This window comes from Arachis stenosperma, chromosome 6 (assembly GCF_014773155.1).
Source record: "Arachis stenosperma cultivar V10309 chromosome 6, arast.V10309.gnm1.PFL2, whole genome shotgun sequence".
NCBI lineage: Eukaryota > Viridiplantae > Streptophyta > Magnoliopsida > Fabales > Fabaceae > Arachis > Arachis stenosperma.
The window spans coordinates 42,169,325-42,191,599 of NC_080382.1; the positions used below are offsets into that span (position 1 = coordinate 42,169,325).

Below are 22,275 nucleotides of genomic sequence, written 5' to 3' on the forward strand. Positions count from 1 at the left end.
AAGTCAGAGGGGTTCTGCTTAGAATTCTCTGTCTGTTGCTGAGAAGATGATGGAAAAGGCTTGCCATTGCTAAACCTGTTTCTACCACCATTATTGTTGTTAAAACCTTGTTGAGGTCTCTCTTGATTCTTCCATGAGAAATTTGGGTGATTTCTCCATGAAGAATTATAGGTGTTTCCATAGGGTTCTCCTAGGTAATTCACCTCTTCCATTGAAGGGTTCTCAGGATCATATGCTTCTTCTTCAGATGAAGCATCCTTAGTACTGTTTGGTGCATTTTGCATTCCAGACATACTTTGAGAAATCAAATTGACTTGTTGAGTCAATATCTTGTTCTGAGCCAATATGGCATTCAGAGCATCAATCTCAAGAACTCCTTTCTTCTGATTAGTCCCATTGTTCACAGGATTCCTTTCAGAAGTGTACATGAATTGGTTATTTGCAACCATTTCAATTAGCTCTTGAGCTTCTGTAGGCGTCTTCTTCAAATGAAGAGATCCTCCAGCAGAGCTATCCAAAGACATCTTGGATAGTTCAGAGAGACCATCATAGAAAATACCTATGATGCTCCATTCAGAAAGCATGTCAGAAGGACATTTTCTGATCAATTGTTTGTATCTTTCCCAAGCTTCATAGAGGGATTCTCCATCCTTCTGTCTGAAGGTTTGGACTTCCACTCTAAGCTTACTCAATTTTTGAGGTGGAAAGAACTTTGCCAAGAAGGCATTGACTAGCTTTTCCCATGAGTCCAGGCTTCTTTTAGGTTGTGAATCCAACCATGTCCTAGCTCTGTCTCTTACAGCAAAAGGGAATAGCATAAGTCTGTAGACCTCAGGGTCTACCCCATTAGTCTTGACAGTGTCACAGATTTGCAAGAATTCAGCTAAAAACTGATGAGGATCTTCCAATGGAAGTCCATGAAACTTGCAATTCTGTTGCATTAGAGAAACTAATTGAGGCTTAAGCTCAAAGTTGTTTGCTCCAATGGCAGGGATAGAGATGCTTCTCCCATAGAAGTCGGGAGTAGGTGCAGTAAAGTCACCCAGCACCTTCCTTGCATTGTTGTTTTCGGCTGCCATGTCTTCTTTTTCTTTGAAGATTTCTGTTAGGTCCTCTATAGAGAATTGTGCCTTAGCTTCTCTTAGCTTTCGCTTTAAGGTCCTTTCAGGTTCAGGGTCAGCTTCAACAAGAATGCCTTTGTCTCTGCTCCTGCTCATATGAAAGAGAAGAGAACAAGAAAATGTGGAATCCTCTATGTCACAGTACAGAGATTCCTTTAGGTGTCAGAAGAACAGAAAAATAGAAGAAAGAGGTAGAAGAATTCGAACTTAATCAGATAGAGTTCGAATTGTGCATTGAGAAGGAGTGGTACTCCATAAATAGAAGCATGTGGGAAGAGGGGAAGAGAATTTTCGAAAATTAAGTTAAAGAAATTGAAAACATTTTGAAAAACACTAATTAATTTTCAAAAATAAGAGTGGGAAAGAAATCAAGTGATTTTTGAAAAAGATTTTGAAATTAGAAGTCAAAAAGATTTGATTGAAAGCTATTTTGAAAAAGATGAGGTTAAGAAGATATGATTGATTTTTAAAAAAAATGTGATTGAGAAGATATGATTTGAAAACAATTTTAAAAAGATTTGATTTTAAAAATTAATAACTTGGCTATCAAGAAAAGATATGATTCAAACATTAAACCTTTCTCAACAGAAAAGGCAACATACTTGAAATGTTCAATCAAATCATTAATTGTTAGCAAGTATCTTTGAAAAAGGAAAGAAATTGATTTTGAAAACATTTGATTGAAAAGATATGATTTGAAAAAGATTTGATTTTGAAAAACTTTGAAAACTTGAAAAAAAAAATTGATTTGAAAACAAAATTCTCCCCCTTGTGCCATCCTGGCGTTAAACGCCCAGAATGGTATCCATTCTGGCGTTTAACGCCCAAAATGCTACCTTTTTGGGCGTTAAACGCCCAACCAGGTACCCTGGCTGGCGTTTAAACGCCAGTCTGTCCTTCTTCACTGGGCGTTTTGAACGCCCAGCTTTTTCTGTGTAATTCCTCTGCTGCATGTTCTGAATCTTCAGTTCCCTGTACTATTGACTTGAAAATAGACCCAAGATCAAATAAACAATACATGCAAGACACCAAACTTAAAATTAGACACTAGACTCAAACAAGAAACATAAAATCTTTTTGGTTTTTATGATTTTGAAATTTTTTTGTGTTTTTTTCGAAAATTGTATGGAAATAGAAAATAAAAGTTTCAGAATTCTTAATTTGGATTCCAGGAATCATTGCAATGCTAGTCTAAGACTCCGGTCCAGGAATTAGACATGGCTTCACAGCCAGCCAAGCTTTCAAAGAAAGCTTCGGTCCAAAATACTAGACATGGCCAATGGCCAGCCAAGCCTTAGCAGATCATTGCTCCAATAGCAAGATTGATAGAGATCAACAAGCTCTTGTGATGATCAGTTGAAACCTCGGTCCAATAAGATTAGACATGGCTTCTCAGCCTGCCAGATTTCAACAGATCATCTTGAAACACTAGAATTCATTCTTAAGAACTCTGAAAAAAAATACCTAATCTAAGCAACAAGATGAACCGTCAGTTGTCCATACACAGAACAATCCCCGGCAACGGCACCAAAAACTTGGTGCGCGAAATTGTGATCACTACAACTTCGCACAACTAACCAGCAAGTGCACTGGGTCGTCCAAGTAATAAACCTTACGCGAGTAAGGGTCGATCCCACGGAGATTGTCGGTATGAAGCAAGCTATGGTCACCTTGTAAATCTTAGTCAGGCAGACTCAAATGGGTATAGTGATATACGAATAAAGCATAAAGATAAAGATAGAGGTACTTATGTAATTCATTGGTAGGAACTTCAGATAAGCGTATGAAGATGCCTTCCCTTCCGTCTCTCTGCTTTCCTACTGTCTTCATCCAATCCTTCTTACTCCTTTCCATGGCAAGCTTATGTAGGGTTTCACCGTTGTCAGTGGCTACCTCCCATCCTCTCAGTGAAAATGTTCCTATGCTCTGTCACAGCATATGGCTAATCAGCTGTCGGTTCTCGGTCAGGCCGGAATAGAATCCAGTGATTCTTTTGCGTCTGTCACTAACGCCCCGCCTGCTAGGAGTTTGAAGCACGTCACAGTCATTCAATCATTGAATCCTACTTAGAATACCACAGACAAGGTTAGACCTTCCGGATTCTCTTGAATGCCGCCATCAGTTCTCGCCTATACCACGAAGACTCTGATCTCACGGAATGACTGGCTCTTTTGTCAGGCGAGCACTCGGTTGTCAGGCGATCAACCATGCATCGTGTATCAGGAATCCAAGAGATAAACACTAGAGCCTTGTTTGCTTGTAGAACAGAAGTGGTTGTCAGTCACCTTGTTCATAAGTGAGAATGATGATGAGTGTCACGGATCATCACATTCATCAAGTTGAAGAACAAGTGATATCTTGGACAAAGAACAAGCGGAATTGAATAGAAGAACAATAGTAATTGCATTAATACTCGAGGTACAGCAGAGCTCCACACCTTAATCTATGGTGTGTAGAAACTCCACCGTTGAAAATACATAAGAACAAGGTCTAGGCATGGCCGAATGGCCAGCCTCCCAAAGAGGGTTCAATCATCAAAGCATGATCAAAAGCTCTTAATACAATAGCAAAAGGTCCTACTTATAGAAAACTAGTAGCCTAGGGTGTACAGAGATGAGTAAATGACATAAAAATCCACTTCCGGGCCCACTTGGTGTGTGCTTGGGCTGAGCAATGAAGCAATTTCGTGTAGAGACTCTTCTTGGAGTTAAACGCCAGCTTTTATGCCAGTTTGGGCGTTTAACTCCCATTTTGGTGCCAGTTCCGGCGTTTAACGCTGGAATTTCTGAGGGTGACTTTGAACGCCGGTTTGGGCCATCAAATCTTGGGAAAAGTATGGACTATCATATATTGCTGGAAAGCCCAGGATGTCTACTTTCCAACGCCGTTGAGAACGCGCCAATTGGGCTTCTGTAGCTCCAGAAAATCCACTTCGAGTGCAGGGAGGTCAGAATCCAACAGCATCTGCAGTCCTTTTCAGTCTCTGAATCAGATTTTTGCTCAGGTCCCTCAATTTCAGCCAGAAAATACCTGAAATCATAGAAAAACACACAAACTCATAGTAAAGTCCAGAAAAGTGAATTTTAACTAAAAACTAATAAAAATATACTAAAAACTAACTAGATCATACTAAAAACATACTAAAAATAATGCCAAAAAGGGTACAAATTATCCGCTCATCAGTCGGGCTCGGAGGGGATGTCAGTACCCTGTCAGATAAGCAGCTTCAGATGCGAATAGCGTCACCTGCTGCGACGCTCCAACCTCTCATACCGGCGCCGGTTACGGCGCTCCATCTGATCAAGTTGTCGGAATAGGCGGTGCACGAGGCGGTAAACGGGCTCTGAGGCAAGTAGAGGTGTAGTGGTGGCAGCAGGGGCAGCTGTGGATGAAGAGGGACCGGCAGACGGTGGGGCTGTCTCATCAGTAGCAGTGAAAGGTGGTGGTCTGTAGCCCAAAGCGAGGAAGTTCCTGCTGTGAGGAATGATCTTCCTGCAGTCCGCCACTGGTGGTCTCGCATCGGCATCCTCCCATGGCACGTCAGCTCGACAGCCTAGCTGTGTAATCAGATAAGGAAAGGGGAGAGTGCCGCGGACATGGACCCTGACCATATAATGCTGGATGAAGCGTGGTAGATAAAGGTCCTTACCCTCCATCACACACCATAGGAGGGTGATCATGGCAGCTGAAATCTCTGTCTCATGAGTACTCGGCATCACATAATTGCTCAAGATCTGATGCCATAACCGAGCCTCATCATTTAGGTACACCCGCTTGATACCTTTGGGTAGGGTGGTGTCCTGACCCATCTCCCAAGGAACAGTCGGGTCTAGAGCTATCCTGGCCTTGACAGCGTCCCAGTCAAATCTCAAGAAACGCATGTCCTCCTCAGCCTGTTTGTAACCATCCGGCTGGTCGGACTTAAGTGGGAGCTGTAGAATGTCCTCGATGGCCTCCTCAGTGACCAATATCTTCTTCCCTCTCAGGTTCACTGCATCTAGGGTAGTGAGGTAGTAGTTGCAGTAGAATTCCCTAACCCAAGATGCATTGACCTCTGTCAGTGCCCTTTCCTGAAAGAACCAGCCTCTTTGCTTGATTTACTCAGTGGTGTACTGCTGGAGTGCTTCTGGAATTTTCAAAGTTCTTTCCAGGTATAGATTTCTGGAGACTGCAAATGCCGGATACTTCAGCTCACAGTACCAGTTTGCAAATTTGATAGAATCGTTTGCAGGGAGCAGCTGGTTAGCCTTTTCCTGCTGTGTAAATTTCTTCTCCCGCCATGAAGAATCATGCATTAGGTCAATGATGGACTGGGAGGAATTGCCTCTTTTACGCTTGCCAGTAACCTTGCCTTTTCCCTTCCTCTGTGAGGTAGACATCCTGAAAGATGGAAAAGCAGAATATGGATAAAAATAGGAAAGCAGATAGGCAAATAAACAAAGGAAACTGAAAGCAGCAAAGGAGAATAAGAATGAGGTAAATGAGTTAGGAAATGTGCATTAAGGATTGTATAGCAGTTGAAAAATTTGAAAGGAATAATGTACAATCCAAAATCTATTAGAATTCAAGTTAAATAGAAAAATTGTCATTATGCCATGGTTAGAAAGTTAGAGGAAATTGAAAAGTCAGAAAAGAAATTTTAAAAAGTTAGTATGGGTATAATTTGAAAAAAAAAAGAATTTAGTAAATTGAAAGTAGTGGGTCAATAAGAAGTGAGTAAAGTAAGTGGCATAAAGAAAATATTCCATGTAACAAGGATTCACATGTAGGAAAAGAAGTAACTCATAGCCAAAGAAGGAAAACATTTGGAAGCTGATTCAAAGGGACATAAAGAAGAATTGGAATCAGAACATCACAGAAGCAGTTTATAAACCAAGAAATCAAAGAGGATAAGAAAGCACGCCCTAGCATTCATGAAATGGTTTGGGTAAAGCAGAGCAAAACAGAGTTCAAAATGCCAAACCAAAACATGAATGAAAATAATATATAGAAATTTGGGCAGTATTCCGGCTAAATATGGATTATCCCGGAAAATAAATAGCAATTAAAACAGTGCATATGAATTAAAAGGCAAGCTGCAGGTGCGGACATATAAGATAAACATGAAAGTTCAGAGTAAAAAGCAGCAAATACAGGAAATCACAGCATATGAACAAGGTCACAGCAACAGAAGAATAGCAGATTTGATAAAACAGAAACATGAACAGTGCAAGTAAACAGACCTAAATCCACTAACCACATCCTAGGCTACCTAACAACCTAAATCCAATACAACATGCATATCTAACTAGCCTAAACATGAACAAAAACGGAAAAATTAACAAAAGCTACGAATGGAAAAAGGGTGCGTGTTGCGGAACCTGGTAGGCTAAGAAGGAGATTGGGGTAGAGAATGGCTGGGTGGTGGCGGCGGCGGCGTCCGGTGCGGTGGTGGCGGTGGTGGGCACGGCGGCTGGAACGATGGTGGCGTAGAGGGGAAGCAATGGCGGAGGAGGGGGGAAGGAAGAAGGAGGAAGAAAGAAGGGGGAAGGAGGGAGGGAGGTGGTTGGCGGTGGCGTCTGGGTGGTCGGCGGTGGGCAATGGTGGCTGGTGATGGTGGAGAACAAAGGAGGGAGAGAGGGGGAGAAGGTGGGGGGGGGGCGCGCGACTGCTAGGTTTCGCGTGGCTGGGGGGATATAGTTTCGAACTCACGCGGCCGCATGGGGGACGCAGTCGCGTGGTTGGGGTGAAAGTAGGAGTGACACGATCGCGTGGGGCGCGCTATCGCATGAGTGAGGTAGAAGAGGGGTGACGCGATCGCGTGGGTCGTGCGATCGCGTCGCTGGAATTTGTGCTAAACGCATGACTCCAGCGCCGTTCCAGCGCAACTCTCTGTCTCCTTTTGGGGTGATGTGCAATCCATGCGACGTGATCGCGTCGCTCACGCGGTCGTGTAGGATTGGTATTGTGCAAGTGACGCGATCGCATGGGGCATGCGATCGCGTGGGCCAATTTGTGCGAAACGCACAAAGGCCGCATGATTCCAGCCTAACTTTCTGTTCGTTGGATTCTTACACCGATATATATATCACGCGGCCGCGCGGGTCACGCGGTGGCATGTGTGGTGTTTTTCGCGATATGACGCGATCGCATGGGGCATGCGGTCGCATCGTGCACCCCTTTTCTCTTTTTTTTTTCTAACTGAAAAATGCAGGATGCAATGATTAACATGAATGCTATGCATCATTCCAGGTTAATATTAAAACGAAAAAGAGAAAAAAAATGAAAGCAATAAACAAGAAATAAATTGAAAAAGAAGCGACCATACCATGGTGGGTTGTCTCCCACCTAGCACTTTTAGTTAAAGTCCTTAAGTTGGACATTTGATGAGCTTCCTGTCATGGTGGCTTATGCTTGTACTGATCCAGGAATCTCCACCAATGCTTGGAATGCCAATAGCCTCCGGGGTCCCAAACTAGGCATGTGAAGCTTCTGAGCAGCTTCAGACAGATTTTCAGGTTCCCGGGGTGATGAATATCAGAATATTTTCCAGGATCCTAAACTTTGGTTCCAAATCCACTTTCGTTTTGATCTATACTTTTCCATCTGGGCGGTTTGGAAATTAGATTCTCACCATGGTGACCAAACGTTCTCCGTGATCCACTCAATTGAGCATGATACCAATCCTTGCACTTCGAGTTGAAGCGTGGAACCTTATTGGACCTCGTGCACCGGCTCTGAGTGTGAGCCATTTCCCGCTTACTCTTAAAGCCGCAGAGAGCTCTAAGCTGGCCATCTGTTTCAAGCAAACCATATTCAAGTGGAATATTGAAGATAAAAGACAAGGATTTTACCCACTTGTAGTTTGTGGTGGGCGGTAACGGCCTTGGGATAGGTGTTTCCAGTGGTTCTGTAAGTTTTACTCCCTTATAATCTTCTGTGAATTCTTCCACTTCAACCATCTCTTGATCAGAGTCTTCAATTTCTTCCTCATCATCGCTCAAGTCATATATTGGAGGTTGAGAAAAATCTGCCTTAGCATCTTCTTCATATTCACTTGGGGAAGATTCTTTTGTCTCAGAGAAATCTATTGCGGATGCAAGGTCGTCACTAAGAGAATAAGTCTTGTGATCAGCATCATCAAGGAAACCTGTGACCTGGGTTATTCCGTTCAGTTCTTCATAAGATATTTGCATTGGAGGTGGTGCAAAATCCTCCTCAGCGTCAATTGTAACATCCTTGATGGAGTTCTCCACAACAACCGACTCTTCTTCTTCTACAATGACAGCTTTATCTACTTGTTCTGGTGCGAAGTTGTGCTCTATGTTGTTCACTGGAGCTTCCTGCATCTCCTGCGTACTGCTTTCTTCATTGGATTCTCTGCATAAAGCCATGGGGGTCTGTTGAGGGGCTGAGCGTCCGGAAGAAAATTGTTTTAGCCTCTCCACCATTGCTTGCTCCAGTTGATAAAGGACTGTAGTACATTGTTTTAGTAATTCTGTGAGGCTACCATGTGATTCTGACTTTGATGGATATGGGTACTGTGTATGGGGGAGCGGTGGTTCTTGGGGGTAACTGGATTGGCATTGGGGCGGATAAGGATCGTATGGTGGCGAATGGCGAAAAGAAGCTTGTGAGTGTGGTGGTTCGAGGTCATGTTGAGAGGATGGTCTATAGGCACGAGGTGGGGCTTGTTGGTAGTTACAAGGTTGTCCACCATATCTTTCAGCTGGGTATGCATTGTAGAATGGTCGTTGTCCATGATATCTTGGAGGGTATTGTTGCCTAAAGGGTTGATTAGATCCTCTTGGCTCCATCCATCCTTGATTGGTCTGACCTTGATGCATATTCCTGCTGTGGTTTCTATTTCCTTCAACAAAGTTAGAACCAAACTCAAAGCGAGAGGGGTGAGAGTTCATAGTAGCAAATAAAGATAAAAAGGAAAAATAAAATAAATAAGTAAGCAAAAAAGAAAAAATATTTACAATAACCAATAATAAGGCACACGTTTGCAATTCCCCGGCAACGGCGCCATTTTGACATTGGGATTTTTGCCAGTAAAGAATTTCATAAAAACAGTCGCGTTGTAGATATAATCTCTAAATCAACAGAAATCCCTTCGTACAAACGTTTTGGTTGTCACAAGTAACAAACCCTTAAATAAATTGTTAACCGAGTATTTAAACCTCGGGTCGTCTTCTCAAGGAATTGCAGGGAGGTATGTTCTTATTATTGGTAATGAAAAAGGTAAATTTGGGGTTTTGAGAGTGAAGAATAAATATGGCAAATAAATTAAATTGCAATTAAAATAAATAAATACTGTAAAGCAACTTTTGGCAAGATGAGAGAAATTAGAAGTCCAACTTAGTTATCCCTCTCAACAATAATGAAAGTTGTATATTAATTCCACTTTGTTAACCTCTGAATCAGGTAAGTCAAAGGACTAATTAGTTTGACCTTCGAATCCTATTTATTTCCTAAGAAAAAGTTGGGATGATTGAAGTTCAGTTCAATTAGCAATATAACGATTATCAATTACGCTGAGTTAGATAACTATTGAGTTACTGATTTCTTAACCAAGACCAAAAGGGGAAAAAGTAAATTGCTGGAATAAAATATCTTCAGATTGGAAGCAATGGTAACGTAAATAAGAGCAATCATAAACTGAAAATACCTCAATTATCATTAATTCAAACAATAATCTGTGACATGGAAGAATTCATAAATTAAATTATAAAAGTAAATAATTAACTCAAATGCTGGAATAACTAAATAAAGTGAAAAGTAATCTTAAAACAAAGGAATATAAAACCTGGATCGAGAGTCACTCTTAAAAACAAAGAGAAGTCCTAAATCCTAAGAAAGAGAGGAGAGAACCTCCCTCAAAACTAAATCTAAATCATCAAAAGTGAATTATGAAAAGCCCTCCTCATGAATGGATGCATTCCCCCACTTTATAGCCTCTAGTCTATGCTGTTTGTACTTGGATCTGGGCCAAAAAGGGCTTCAGAAATCGCTGGGGCGTATTCTGTAAATTCTGATTCGTGGCCTCTGTCACGCGTCTGCGTGGGTCATATGGTCGTGTCATTCGGAGCTTTTCCTTGCCACGCAGTCGCGTCAGTCACGCTTCCGCGTCATATGCATTCTGCTTAAGGCGCACAGTCGCGTCAGTCATGCGGCCGCGTCGCTGCATCTTCGCTTCTGGCACGCGATCGTGTCGTCCATGCGGTCGCGTGGATGCCAGTTTTCTTAAAGCTCCGTTTTGCTTTCTCCTTCCGTTTTGTATGTTTCCTTTTTCATCCTTTAAGTCATTCTGCCTTAGAAAATCTGAAACTACTCAACACACTAATCACGGCATCGAATGGAAATAAAGGTAATTAAAATAATTAATTTTAAAGCCTAGGAAACATGTTTTTCACATACATCACGTAATAAGGAAGGGAAAGTAAAACCATGCAATTAATGTGAATAAGTAGGTGAAGGATTGTATAAATCACTAAAATTAAGCATAAAAGAACTCATGAAATATGGGTTTATCAACCTCCCCACACTTAAACACTAGCATGTCCTCATGCTAAATCCAAGGTAAATAATTAAGGTTAAAGTGATGGAGTGTCATGCAATGCAACCTAATTTAAATGCAACTACCTAAATGAATGATGCATTATGCAACTCTAACTTATTCACTCATATATAAAGCTTACATGTAATCAAGTTAGTTCACATTCTCAAGGAGTTATGTATATATATATATGGCTAACCCTTAAATAATGAAGCATTTTAGTAAATGAGATGGGAAGGGAAACATCGTACAAACTTGCAAAATAATTAGTAAATATAAGCACAGATATATGTTGATGAGTTATAAAACCCTCACTGGATTTTGTGTTTACTCTCTAGTCACTCAGTGTTTATTGGGTTTATCCACTCTATTTTTCTTTTCATTCTTACTTCCTATAGCTTTGTTCTTCATCTAACCAATCAACAATTATAGAATATAGTCATACAAAAAAGTCATAAGGTCTTTAATTGAGGTTGTAATGGGGTCAAGGTAAAGGTAAGGATTTATGTATAGGGTCAAGTGAGCTAATAAGCGAATCCTCAATTAGACTAAGATCTCACCTAACATACATATTTAGCAAGATAAAACTTCTTTACCTATTCTCCCATATTACCCCACTTATTGTTACATGCTCATGTTTCACCTTCTCTTTTCTATTTTTTATATATATATATTTTTGACTTTTCTACCTTTTGTTTCTATCATTCATGTTCCCAAGAGGTTTTCCACAATTTACTCTATTTATAATTTTCTATCTTAAGCTAACCAAGGATTCACTTGGGGTTTTCTTTTGTTTTTCTGCTTAAGGCTAGTAGTTTGGCTAAATAGAATAAAGGGGTTTTAAAAGGCTCAAGGGGGGCTAACAAGGGTGATGTAAAAGGTAGGCTATTTTTGGGGAAGTGAGTTAAAATCAAATAAGGCCTCAATCACTCTCTTGGTATGTATCTATATTCTATAACTGGACATATAGATTAAAACAAAGCAAAGAACATCAGAATAAAAAAAGAAGGGTGGAACACACAGGAACAGAATATTATGGTTTAAATGTAACCATACAATTAAGCTCAAAAACTCGCAGGCTGTATGTTCTCTAACTCAAGCATCATATATCATTTATATATTGTATGCAGGTTTAGTTAAAAATTCCCATTATTCTCATAAAAAAAAATTATTTAGGGTAGCTTTTAAAGTTTTAATGTTCCTCCTTGATGAAATGTTGTCAGCTTAACTACATCATGTAATGCTATATACAAGGTTTATGGATTGGAATCTGTTATGTTCACTTTCTTAGCTTACTTCCTTTTTATATTTTTCAATTTAGACTATGCTATCTTATGTAAAGAAAAGTAAACTATACTAATTAATCCACTAATAAGTTAGAATTGCAAACTAAACTAAATAACTAAAATAAACTAAATAGCTAAAATATGAACTAAAAATGCAAAATACAGAAATAGAGTAGAAATACATCAAAGTAGCAATGTATAAGTACTCAGAAAATAACAATAAAAAGGAAGAATACAGAAAAATATCCAAAATAAAAGAAAAGAGATGTAGTGGTTCACCAAAATAAAAAACGCCAGAGATGGCGACCTCCCCACACTTAAAATGAAGCATCGTCCCTGATGCTCAATCAAACTGGGTGTGAAGGGGTCTCATCACTGGTAGGGATGGTAGCTGTAGGCTCTGTGGAGGTGGTGGGCTGAGGGTCTGGCTACTCTAGAGGAGGTGCGGACTGGATTGGGATCTCCGGAGCTGCAGCCTCAATCTGATGGGGAACCTCTGCCTGGGGAACGGCCCGCTCTGTGGCTGCCTGCTGATGGGTCTCCTCCTGGGAAGGAATCGCATTATCCAATAGAAGTCGAGGAAGGGTCTCCCCGAGTAGTCCACTACAATGAACAAACCAACTCTCAACTTTAAAGAGAAGAGCTCGACCTACTTCCGGAAATCTAAGAAAGAGCTCGGATCAGAGAAGAAGCACTAAACCGGTGAATGGCTGCCAGGTATAATCAAAAGGTAGTGCCAAGAGGTTTTGCTGAGAATGATCTCATCTTAATCTGAAATGATATTGGAACAACTCGACCCGGAGAAGGAAAGCTGGCAGCCAACTGGAAAGGACCCTACCGAGTCACAGAAGTACTTGGGAAAGGCTACTACAGACTGTCCAAGAACTCCCCAGATCATGGCACGCCTGTAACCTAAGAAGGTACTATAGCTAGGACAGGTAAAAGATCTCATCACAAGATGCACTCTTTTTCCTGAAAAGGTTTTTTAATGAGGCGTCAAGATTGAGATTTAATCCGACTTAAGGGTACGGAAAACTCCCGCATGTATATATTTGCACTTTCTTTGAATAAAATACATTTCAGATATTCTACAAATTCCCAAGATGCATTAATCTGAAGCATTCATCGTCCGATTATAAAGCAACGGATCGACAGAAAGTGAAGAACAGATTCACTGTACGATCTTGATAGGAATGATCGACCGACAAAGGTGAAAACGCGATTCACCTAAACGACGATCAAACCGGGACAAAAACCACCATCTACAAATCGGCAAAGATGAACACAGAAATAATGCAAGAAGTTATCGTAAGTGATCCCAAAAAGAACCTGACGAGGTCTTATGGATTGCTATATAATAACTTAAAAAGACTGGCCGACACTAAAAAGTTGGACCAAGTCAACCCAAGTTATCAGCAAATCCCTGGAAAGAGGTCTGGCCAACCCTATTAAAGAGGAATTGCTATAACTTAGAAGAGATCGACCTAACGAAGTCGGTCTCCTACAAGACAAGTTATAAAAGTAATCCCTGAAAGAGACCTAACAAAGGTCCAAGAAAGAGGATTACAAAAATAACTTAGAAGAGATCGACCTAACGAAGTCGGCCCCCTACAAGACAAGTTATAAAAGTAATCCCTAAAAGAGACCTAACAAAGGTCCAAGAAAGAGGATTACAAAAATAACTCAGAAGGGGACCAATACAAAGAAATCGGTTATGGGGCGCTAAAAATACAAGCAAAAGCGAGAAAACCGACAAACAAGTCGGACCCATACAAGTCACGACCTCAAAGGATCCAAGTTACAAACAATAAAGTACAAAGCAATCCAAAGAGGTCAAGCAGCAAGATTCTAACACCCTCAGAAACTAGAAGAGATACCATGTTAAAGCGCAATAAAAGCATAGTATAATAAAGCTTCAAGAGGCCACCAAAATCTACCTCAGAAAGTTACTTTTGTTTTTCAAAGTAAAAGTTTCCAGGCAGGCAACTAAAAAGCGTCAGCAGTTAAACAAAACAATAAAACAGTTCAAAAGCCCACAAACTGGGCTATTTACACAAATACTTAAAAAGAAGATCAGCAAAGATCGGAAGCCTTCCTGGAAACATCAGTACGGGGAGAAGGAGGACAAGTCTGAATAGGTACAGTATCTACAGTTTCATCATCCCGGTTCAGAATCTGACAATCCAGATCAAACGTAACTAGAGGAACCGAGGAGGTCGACACCTTGATAGAAGGCACTGGGGGAGGTTCAACATCATCATCGGGATCATCTGGGACAATCTTGCCATCCTTTATTACATTATTAAGACTAACGAGAGTCAAGTCGGCATCAGGAGCAACAATCCGGAACTGCTCCATCAGGTTCTCAGAGGCGGCAGTTACGCTGCCCACAAGGTGACCCTGAAGCTCGGCATAATTAACTCAAGCAGTTTCCAAATCATCCCGGAGATGCATTAACTCCCTATAAGCTGAGACATAGCTATCCTTGTGCTTCAGTGCCATGTCCTCAGCCAACTTCAAAGAAGCAGCCAAAGCAATAGAGCTGGCCTTCTCACCCTCCAGTTCCTTCTCTACTTTCGCCAACTTCACCTCCAACTCATCCTTCAAACCCTTGATCCGCTCAAATTCTGATTTGGCCTCCTCCATGAAGGATTTTGTGGCATGAATCAGGATCCCCTGAACAGTTCGGAAAATAGCCGCTCCCATATGTGCCATTTTCACACTACTTTTGGTGATAAAATCCAAATGCTGAAGAAGACATACATCGTTCATGGAGAGCCCACCATAGGGGGCAATTTGCTGGTCAACAAACTCGACAGCAACAAAATCTGGGGCATCCAGGTTAAAGGGCTCGGATGTTTTTTGCTTTTTTAAGGGAGGAACACCGGAAGCAACGGCAGAAGTCTGTGGAGGATCGACCTGACGAAACCGAGGATTAAGAATTGCTTTCCTCGGCCCGGGAGAACTCGGCACAGGAGGCTTCACCGGGACCTAAGAAGATCCCTCTCCGGCCACTTTGGCCGAGATGTTCAGAGCAGCAGTTGCCATCTTTTCCTATTTAAAGGCCTTCATGGAGTCGTTGTTCTTTGACATCTCTGCAAATACAGAATCAGCCACAGCAAAGAGTTACAATCACAATAAGAGGAAGAAAAAATTAAGAAACATGTGTAGAAACAAGTCAGACAAGTACCCAAAACAGTCCGAACCAAGGACGGGCCATTCAAAAACCTTTTTGTATCAAGATGGGGTGGTGCCCCCCATAGATCCTCAAGAACAACAACAAAGGCACGCTCAATATCATCAAGCATCTCCCAGCTATAGCGAGACACTCTCACATCCCTCTGCGACTCTAGAGGGAAAGAAGGCTCATCATTTTCATCAAGGAAAAAGGGGCAGGCCCCCTCGATAGCACGAACCCTAAAGAAGTAATTCTTAATGTCCTTAAAAGACTCATCATACATAGCAAAAACTTTATGGCCCTGGGCGGACCTGAAAGAAACCCAGGAAGCTTTCTTTTTTGAAGAACTGCCAGGCTTGGCGGAAACAAACAAATAAAGGAAAAGAGTCTGAGAGGGTCTTACATCTAATTCTCGGCAGAGAAGCTGAAAAATTTTAATAAAACCCCAGGAATTTGGGTGAAGCTGGGATGGGACAATATTACACGACCACAACAGGTCGGTCTCGAAAGCAGTAAAAGGAAAAGTAATGTTCAACTGACTGAAGAAGTATTCATAGGCATAGAAGAAGGGACGCTCCCTCTCGATGGAAGTCAGAAAACAAACTCTCTCATCAGAATCAGGAGCAACAAGCTCATAATCCTCCTCACGAGCACTGTTACTACAAATCCTATGGCGCTTCCTCAGCTCTGTGCAAAATTCAGCATCCACAACAGAAACACACAACAAAACAAGGGAGTCTAGCCAATCGGACATCACCTCGGAAACTCTGGAAGACATCTCTACAATGTTATTTCGAGAAGACATGAGGCCAACTAATCCTACAAGTAAGAAAAGAAGATGGGGTTACTAAAAACATCTCGGACAAAGGAGAAAACAACTCAATACGACACAGGCGAACACACAGAAAAGGAAAACCCCAAGACTCAAACCAAAGTCCTAGGGCATCCTTTGGAGGCAATAATAATGTAAGGTTTCTAGGAAAAACCTACTTCTCGCATCCCAGCACCTCTCAAAACAAGAAAAGAAGGCTTCAAACAGCAAGCATTTTTCCATCAAAGCAAAACACAAAACTTCATCAAAAACATTGCCTTACAGTCTAAACCAGCAAAAACCATCCACATCCAACACGCCAAGCAGAGGCCATTAAAGATGCAACCTTTTTCAGAATCAGACAAAAGCAACCCTCAAATAAAATGAGGAACAGATGCGGACAGCGGTATCAGAACAGAAATAACAAAGAACATGCAAAAGCAAAAAGGATCATGCAAAAGATGGAGAAACTCCTAGAACGCACATTTCAACAAATCTAGGACACAATGGAAACAGAAAGATCCAAACTTTCTCTAAAAGGAGGATCAAAATCAAAACCTCATCACAAAAACAAAAACAAAGAGAAAGCACGAAATGGGACTAACCTGGAGACGAAAGAAGCTTCGAAAAAGAAATATGGAGGCACAAAAATGAAAGCTGCCCAGAAAATCACCAAACAAAAGCCACAACACAAGAAAGCAGAAGCGCAAGCAAAAAACAGAGAGCGAAGAGAGTGATATCAGGGCATCCTGGCTAGTTTTACTAGCCATTTTTTGTATGCTTTAGGTTGGTTTCATGCATTTTCTTAGGCAATAAGCAAGTATTTGGATGAGAATTGTATGCATGCCTTGATTCAATCAAACATTGTTAAATATGTGCATTTTCATGAGATTTATGCAAGAATTGTTTGATGTTTTGAATGATGCATAATCTTGTGATTTAGCAAGGCTTTGATGCATGTGTTTGGTTGATGATAGGTGAAGCAAAGAGCCCTTAGAGCAAGAAAGATTGGGGACATAGCAAGATTGGCAAGGAGGAAGAGACATGGGAGTTGCCAACGTGCATTATCACTTGAGTGTTTGGCAATAACGCCAAGTAGTCCTGGAAGGTGAATTTGAAGCCCCAAGCAAGTTACCAACTTGAATTTACAAAGGCGTGTTCCTTGGCAACGTAGCAAGTAACTTTGGCACCAAAGGGGAGCTCGAGCACGTTGTTGAGCTAGGAACCATTGGCGTGTTCTAAGGCAACGCCAGGAATGGTTGCTTGGCTAGGCACCAAGTCTTGGGTGCCAACCAAGTTGCCAATGCCAGGGAGGAGTGCCATTCACGTTGCCAACGCCAGGGAGGAGTGCCATTCACGTTGCCAACGCCAGGAAGGAGTGCCAACCAAGTTGCCAACGCCAGGAAGAGCTGCAACCACGTTGCCAACGCCAGCTTCTATAGGCGTGTTCAATGGCAACGTGGGAAGCAATATTTGGAGCCTTGAGGAAGGCTCGAGCACGTTGCCAACTTGGGATTCATTGGCGTGTGTAGTGGCAACTCCAGGAAGCTTTGGATGGTGAAGAATGGAGGTAGCACGTTGGCAACTTGGAAATACAAGGGAGTGTTTGTCAAAAACGCCGGCAACCTTGGCAGCCTGACCTTACCTCCTTCAATGGAGTATATCTTGAGCTACAAAACTCCAAATGAGGTGATTCCAACGGCATTTGAAAGTAGACATCCAGAGCTTTCCAACCATATATCATAGTATGGGGTTGTCATTCATTTGGAAGCTTCAAAAGCTGGCGTTACCAACGCTGGAAACAAGGGCGTTTTCACCAAAAACGTGTGCGATTTTGGCAGCCTGACCATGTCTCCTTCAAACAAGCATAACTTGAGCTACAGAGATCCAAATTGAGTGCTTCCAGTTGCGTTGGAAAGCTAACATTCAGAGCTTTCCAACCATATATAATAGTCTAGGGTGGAGCACAAAATTGAAGCCAAATCAGAGTCATCTTTAGGCCCCAAAAAACAAGAACATGAAGTTGAAATTCAAGAAGGCTAGAAGGCAGCCCATGAGGAAGCAACGAGCACGTTGCCAACGTGCCAACAAGGGGGCGTGTTCAGCAACAACGCCAGCCCCATGTCTCAGCCTTGGGAGGTTTGGCACGTTGCCAACTTGGAAGAGAGGGGCGTGTTCAGCAACAACTCCAACAAATCTGGCAGCCTGACCTTGCCCTCTTCCATGGAGTATATCTTGAGTTGTAGACCTTCAAATGATGCACTCTCAATGGAATTGGAAAGTAGACATCTGGAGCTTTCCAATGATATATAATAGTATGGGTTTGACATTCGTTTGAAGCTTCAAAAGCTGGCTTCATTTGGAACCTCTTAAACTAACCACGTTGGCAACTTGGAATCTAAGTTGGCAACGCCCTTGCTAAAATTTGGCTCCCTGGGAAGCATAACCCACGTTGCCAACTTGGAGAAGGTGAAGGCGTGTTTGTTAGCAACGCCTGCGAAGCTCAGAAGCAATAGAAGGTAACCCACGTTGCCAACTTGAGAATGTGAAGGCGTGTTTGTCAAAAACGCCCAACCAGGGCAGCCTGACCTTGCCCTCTTCAATGGAGCATAACTTGAGCTAGAAAAGTCCAAATGAGGTGATTTCAGTGGCATTGAAAAGTAGACATCAAGAGCTTTCCAATGATATATCATAGTTCATATTTAGGCAAAGGATTGACACTCAAATTCTGGGCAACATTAAGCATGAAAGTAAAGTCAAGAAGAAGAAAAGCAAGTTGTTAGCAACAACTTGGGCTAGTAACGCCCAAGCACCAAGCTACCAGCCTAGGAAGTGTATTGGCACGTTGCCAACGTCCTTTGAACTGGCGTCTTTGCCAGTAACGCCAGGCCATTGGGCCAGAAGCAATGTGAATGAGCTCTTCTTCCTCTGTTTGACAAGAATTCCTTCATGAAGCTAATCCAAATCAAGCAAGCAAAGCCCATAAATCTCAACCAATCAAGGCCACAAGAATCATCTAGAATAGTTAATTTTCATTTTGTTTGTAATTTTCTTTTAATTTCATTTCAATTTGTAATTTAGAAGAGCCTATATAAAGGCCATAGTCTCATAGCATGAGGAGGTTGGATTGGAGGGGGGACGGAGGAGACCAATTTGAAATTCTGTGAATTGGCACACTCCATTGAGAGTGGGTCTTCGGACCCCTCCCCTTCATACACTCTTCTTCACTTCCCCTTCTCTTCTTCCTTAGTAGTAGTGTAGTTTAATTTGTAGTTTTCATTTATGAATTCTTGAATTTTCAATTTCTGTTTTGAAGTCTCACTCTTTATTTTCATGCACTTTAATTTCATGCAATTTAGTTTTCAGTTGAGAGCAATGATCACTTAATTCCCTTTTCATTAGGGGGAAGAGCTCTGCTTGTTTGAATGCATTGATGAACTCCTCTTTTCCTCCTCAATTCAAGTGGTTAATCCAAAGAGGAAACTCTTGTTCTTCAAAGATTCAACCACCATCGAGAGAGGGGTTAATCTATGTGAATTGTGTGGTGAATTTGAGGAATGAGCCACATAATTCAGTTTAGAGTTCATCCTTTCATGATTTCCTTAATCAATACACCTTGGTTGGTATGTGAGATGTAACTTTCCTTGGTTGAGATTATGGGAGTTGTGTGGCTGGATTAGAATTGAGCTTCATCTCTTCTCATGAACAACTAGATCACGAGAGTGGCAATTGGTTATGTTGAGAGAAATTGAATCACCAAGAGATTGGGATTCAATTACCCACTTGCCATGGATCTATACCCATGATTGAGAAGGATTTGACTAACATCAATTCATGAAAATTGCATCTCTGATCCCTAATGATTCTCTCTATCATTAATTCTCATTTCTTTTGCTCTTAGTTGTTTGACCACCCATTACCCCATTTCCCTTCTACATTCTTGCAATTTATTATTCTTGTCATCTACATTCTGTCTCTTTATTTCTTGCTCTTTGCTTTTATGCCATTTAAATTCCTGCAATTATGTTCAAAAATCACAATGCTCATGAAATCAAAACCATGTTTGCTTGACTAAATCTATCATTTAACTAAAGTTGCTTAATCTACCAATCTCTGTGGGATCGACCTCACTCTTAGTGAGTTTTATTACTTGATACGACCCGGTATACTTGCCGGTTATACGTGAAATCTAAATTTTTACGTATTAGAGAGCGGAGAAAAGAAGCTACGAAAAGGGCGAAGGAGAGAAACCGTTTCTGGGTTTTCAAAATCAAAATAAAGAGCCTAAGGGAAACGGGGCAATTAATGTTAAAATTAATGAAGGCATTAAACCATCGCCCGTTCCCAAAGCGCCGATACAAAAGCACGCGCTTTTAGAGGAAAAACGTTCTACATTCAAAAGCTCCTACAAAGGAATCGACAAAATGCTTGAGTTCGGCTTCATTAGAGAAGGACCGAAGTCCAGGACTCGACCTCAACAAAAAAACCGAGCTCAAGCAGGGGCATTGTTCATACCCTGGGTCGAGCTGTCTGACCCGGGATGTTCTACAGACAAAGCGACCGACCTCTTTAGGTCAAGCGGACCGACTTCTTTACAAAGAACTCGGTCCAGATCGACAAGAAAGTCCAAAGAAGGGCCCAACCGATCCAAGGGCAGCCCAAGCCTATAGAGATAAGGGCGGTCCTATGGAAGATAAGCTGACCTCGACAAAAGATAAGATAAGATAAGATAACTAAACTTATCTTATCTAAAGAAGGTCACATCTCACCATTATAAATACACTGGAGCACCCAAGTATAACTCATACTCTGATTCTACTCAATACCTATTTAATACCCTTGCTAACTTAAGCATCGGAGTCCCTTGTAGGTACCCCCCACCCCTCGGTGACAAGGGATCAGCAGCATTCTCAGTTCCACAAGTCGGACACACCAGCTCCGGCTGCTACACACCTACCAGACACGTTGGCTCTGACCAGCACAAGAAGATCTTATCCGAGATCTACTTACAGTTTCAAGTAACCCTCGGAACAATACACATGGGAAATATTGGATGAGGCTGAGCAAGCTTTTGTGAATGTTCTGGAAGAAAACTGGGGTCAGCCTCCCCATCTCGACACAAAGAGATTTTCAACCAATCCCTCTCTCCTCCAAGCTGAGCTGGGTAATTATGTTTTTTATTTTTCCTCTGTCGTCTGCTCCTATGTTATTTGCAAGCTCTGATTTGTAACTTGGTGCCTTACTGTTGTGTTTTGTTTGCAGAGATAATTAAGAACAATGAATCTATAAAGGCTTTCAAAAGGGTAAAGAGAGCTACCGCAGCCCAGAACGCCTCAGCCAAGGCAGCTGGGGAGGGATCGTCCCAGGCTCAGTCGAAGCCAGCCGTTCTGAGCTCACCTGGCGCGAGGAAGATTATCCCGACTCCTCAGGTTCGTCTAATTGATCCTCCCCAAGCCTCTGTTGCTGCTTCTGGTGCTCCTCCCAACAAAAAGCAAAAAGCTATTGAGCATTTCAATCTTGATGCCCCTGATTTTGATGCGGTTCAGTTTGTAGATCAGTAGATCGGTCCTTATGGTATCCTCCCTATGGATGATGTATCACTCCTTCGCCATTTGGAGTTTATAACTCAGAGTAGTGTTAAAATGGCACATATGGGGGCTGCCATGTACCGGACTGCTCAAAACCTTCCTCTCCACGCCACTAAAGCCTTTATGGAGGAGGCGAAACAGGAGTTCGATCGTATGAAGGGTTTGAAGGAGGAGCTTGAGGTGAAGGTGGCAAAACTGAAGAAAGAGCTGAAGAACGAGAAGGCGAGCTCCGTTGCTTTGGAGGCTTCTGTAAGGTTAGCTGAGGACACTGCATTAAGGCATAAAGATAGCTACGTTTCCTCTTATCGGGAGGTAATGGGTCTGAAGGAGGAGTTGGAGTCTTCTTGAGCTGATTACTCTAAGCTCCAAAGCCACCTTGTCGGCAGCGTGGATGCTGCCTATGAGAACCTAAAGGAGCAGGTTCGAGTTCTGGCTCCCGAGGTTGACCTGTCTCTCTTCAGTTTGGACAACGTTGTGAGGGATGGTAAGATTGTCCCTGACGACCCGGATGATGATCATGTCGATCCTCCCTCTGCGCCTGCTGTCAAAGTGTCGACTTCTTCAGTCCCTTCAGTTGAGGTTGGTCATTCTGTGTCTGATCCGGATTGTCAAGTTTTAAATCTGGATGATGGGACTGTGGATGCTGTGCCTATTCAGACTCGTCCTCCTTCACCTCCTTCAGATGCTGTCGAGAAGGCTTCAGATCTTTAGCTGAATTTTTCCTTTTTATGTAGATAACCCGGCTTGTGG

At 42.0% G+C, this 22,275-nt stretch overlaps 1 non-coding gene across 1 annotated transcript; it reads left to right on the top strand.

The window, feature by feature from the left end:
• Positions 1 to 578: 578 nt before the first annotated feature.
• On the top strand, positions 579 to 686 carry LOC130937319 (small nucleolar RNA R71). Its single transcript, XR_009068541.1, has one exon. It is a non-coding gene; the product is annotated as a small nucleolar RNA R71 (small nucleolar RNA).
• Positions 687 to 22,275: the final 21,589 nt, after the last annotated feature.